We start from the raw sequence: 3,526 nt of genomic DNA, 5'->3' as shown, positions 1-3,526 counted from the left end.
ACAGTGGAGTTTTGTTATATGTTTATACTTATATTTACCATTTCTGCTGTAAGTGCATGTTGTGTGTGATGTCTGTATGCTACTGAGACCTTGAATTTCCCCTTGGAGATCAATAAAGTATCTATCTATCTATCAAACCAATTTGCCTGTGCTCTCAAAAACATTTATACAAATCTGTCAGCTTCAGTCAGTAGGTTGAATTGAAGACCCAGATGCAGAAGTAAAGGTGTTTTTTTTACTTGTATATCTTGAGCATTACAGGTAACCACTGAATTTGTGAAACTAAAATAACAAAAACTAATATGTACTAAGCTAGTACATAGTCAATACATATTCGATCACTTTAAAGACTGACAGATGCAAATGTTGTAAATAAAGGTAATCAAGGGGTCTGCTGGTGAACAAAGTCTTTGAAGTCAGAAGCTGCCACTGCTCAATGACTTGTGCCCCATCTGGTAGGATTTCAAAATGTTCCAGATCTGAAAACAGAAATATTGGTATATGTCACATCCTTGAACTTACTGCAAACTATGAACAAGTGGTCACAAATTAAGCTAAAAAATACTCCCAATATGTATAATGAACAAACTCACAGAACACTTAGCTGAATGGGGACAGGACAGGCGTATTCAACTATTTGCACATGTCCTGTTTATGCAGGCAATAAGCAAAACCAAATTTGGTGTATTCAAAGTTCTGTAGAACAACCATTTCTTGTATTTTAATGTTTTCAGTGGAACAGTGTAAGCTCATGTCTACACCCCATTGAGGTAGTTATTAACAGTTAGGCCAAGGTCCAGTCAAACAATAGCCAGTCACTGATGCCATATTCTTTAATTATCCAATCTGTATCCAACCAAAACCTGCTGATTTAAAGGCTACTTTCCATGTGTGACTTATCAAAAGAGGTCATGATAATTATTGCACAGATGTGCCCCGGACTGCTCACAATAAAAGGCCACTCTAAATGTCTGAAATGCGTTCATGTTTGTTCAGTATGCTAACCATGTCTGGAATAGACAGCTAGGCCAATTGAATCCAGTAGGTTGCTCCATTTAAATGTATGAAAAATGTCAAAGTACCACGGAATCAGTTCTGAAGTGATGCTTCTGAGTCGACTGCACAGACGAGAAGTGAAGTTAGGAGTCCAGAGCCCTCTCCAGCACCCAGCCTGTCAGGATCACCTACAGGGAAACTTTGCATAGACAAGAAGTGTTGTTTCAAATTTGTGTTTAACAAATAAACGGCATCAATAAGAGTTTCAGACGTCAGTTATAACTAACAACAGTTATGGTGACTAGCTAACGTTATCGCTCGTTATCAGCTCCATGTTCAACTTAAAGTCAATGGTTCATAGTGGTTCACAATTTTACCTCCACTAGCTAGCTAATGCTTCGGCTGAAGTTATCATCTGAACGAACGCTTTTCTATCTTAAATATGACAACCCAAAGACTATATAAATTGACAACGGACTAAGCATTCACACAGAGTATTTACAAAAGGTTTTTTGACGAGAACACATGCTTTGTTACCCCAGTATGTTTGTGAACTAACGTTAACGTGCTTAACGTTACAGCTGTCTGATTATTGACTAAACACCTGGCTAGTAGCAGCTATGGCAAACGTTAAGCTAACTCACAACGGGAGCACAATCGGTTTTCACTAACGTTAACTTTATTCAAGTTAACTAAATTTATGTGTGTGCTTCAGCCATTCGGTCATCATTTTCGACATAAACTTATTTGAAATGATTTGACGCTAACGTAGCCTATAGCTGCTACAGTGCCCACTAACATGGATGCTATAATGCTAACATCTACGTGAAATAGTAGTGGAATGTAACTTACCTCAAAAACTGGAGCGAAGTCTTCTTAAAGTGTCGGTTAGTAGGCTTCAGTTAATAGCAACCCATTTTATGTCAGATATTTGAATAAACATTTTCAGAAAGGATGTGGTGTGTAGGATCACAGCCAAGACATAATTTCGGAGTTTCCTTCACTCAGCTAGTGACATCGTCTGCTGCCTCGACACCAGCCGTCAATCAAGTTGACCACGCCCTTAATTATTCATACATTTAATATCTAAATGCGATCTAAACTAACGAGTTAGAAAAAAATTCACCCCCCTCACAGTTGTCAGGCATTCGGGAACTACCAACAAATACAATAAAAGTCCATGGGACCAACCTGTAAAAGCATGAATTTATGCTGTGAAAACGGACATTTTAACATGGGGGTCTATGGACATTTGCTCCCTTTTGGGACCTGCCCCTAGCGGATTTTCGATGTATTGCAATTTTTCGCATTTCCGGGTAGGCTTCATTGTTCAAATTAGAATGTTGCCGCTTGGTCCTGCTCTGTTTCTCTCACTTCTCCTCTTTGATCGCTTTAATTAGGCCTTTTGGACAGTGTCCCTGTTTTTAGCCAGTTGTCCATGTTTACGCAACCTTCTACCTAGCCCATACATGGGCAACATACGGCATACGGCTTTCCCTGACCGGCCCGCGTAAGGTCCGTGAAAGAACAATAGTCAAGAGCCTAGCATAGAGATAATGCATGCAAGTCAATATCGTTGTTTTATTTTGAAAGCGACTGCTATTTGTACGCCCATACATTTGTGCGTGGATGCATACGACGTAAACACCCTCACTGATGTGCTGGTGAATAGAATTTATGCTTCTGCGTCGACACAATGCAGTTGCCTTTACGTCGGCGTAAACCTTTCAAAGTTTTGTGTCTCTTATGTCTGCGTCGCTTACCACCGCAAAGGTTGTTAGAACGAACTGTTGTATCAATGCTGCTCGTTGGCGATACGAAGTGTTCATTTCAAAACGTTACTGGCAGATAGACAGTTTACAATCGGATAACCCCGTAATTGTAACCAAAATATGTCTGAGTTTATTTGCAAAGCTTATGTTTGCGAACATGCGCGGCGGTCATATAGGTTTAGATTTTTTTTTTCTTTTTTTTTTTTTTTCTTTTTCGCATGTCCAAATTTCTGTCAATGATTCCCGGGACACTGAAAGACCGGGGTAGACGAAACTTGGTGGGCATGTAACCCCATATGGATAGCATGGAACCATCGTTTTTCGTTTTGATCTGTAGCCCCCCCGCTGGACTGCACCCCCCGAAAGGAGGGTAGGGCAGACACAGTTTTCTGTGAATATCTCGAGAACCGTAAGGTTTAGGAGGACCATTTTTTTTTTGTATGTTGATCTCAAGGGGCCATGTCAACCCATCCCATTACCACTTATTTCATGTATAGCGCCACCTAGTTAAAAATTAAAAAGCAAAAAATTAGGTGTTTTCATCACAATATCTCTGGCTGACATGGTCAAAACTGCACGAAATTGAAATTGTAGGATCATTATGACACCCTCCGAATGCATGCCAAGTTTTGTGTACTTTCGTTCATGGGGGGCCTTACAATAAAACAATTTATTTGTACATTTAGTGACGTACACCAACAAGGATTCCCGGGACACTGAAAGACCGGGGTACACAAAACTTGGTGGGCATGTACCCC

General features: G+C 40.1%; 1 long non-coding RNA gene across 1 annotated transcript; it reads right to left on the bottom strand.

Annotated features, from left to right (window-relative positions):
• Positions 1-373: 373 nt before the first annotated feature.
• On the bottom strand, positions 374-2,054 carry LOC143142031 (uncharacterized). The gene is made up of 3 exons (XR_012990861.1): positions 1,849-2,054; positions 1,083-1,195; positions 374-479 (listed from the first exon to the last, which is right to left on the bottom strand). It is a non-coding gene; the product is annotated as an uncharacterized LOC143142031 (long non-coding RNA).
• Positions 2,055-3,526: the final 1,472 nt, after the last annotated feature.

The sequence above is a fragment of the Alosa pseudoharengus genome, unplaced genomic scaffold (assembly GCF_046254945.1).
Source record: "Alosa pseudoharengus isolate Yale_2024_CS ecotype anadromous, Long Island Sound unplaced genomic scaffold, YU_APseudo_1.1 YU_APseudo_1.1_scf_24, whole genome shotgun sequence".
In the NCBI taxonomy this organism is placed as follows: Eukaryota; Metazoa; Chordata; class Actinopteri; order Clupeiformes; family Clupeidae; genus Alosa; species Alosa pseudoharengus.
Note: the sequence above shows the minus strand (reverse complement) of the source record. Positions and strands in the feature narration are given on the sequence as shown.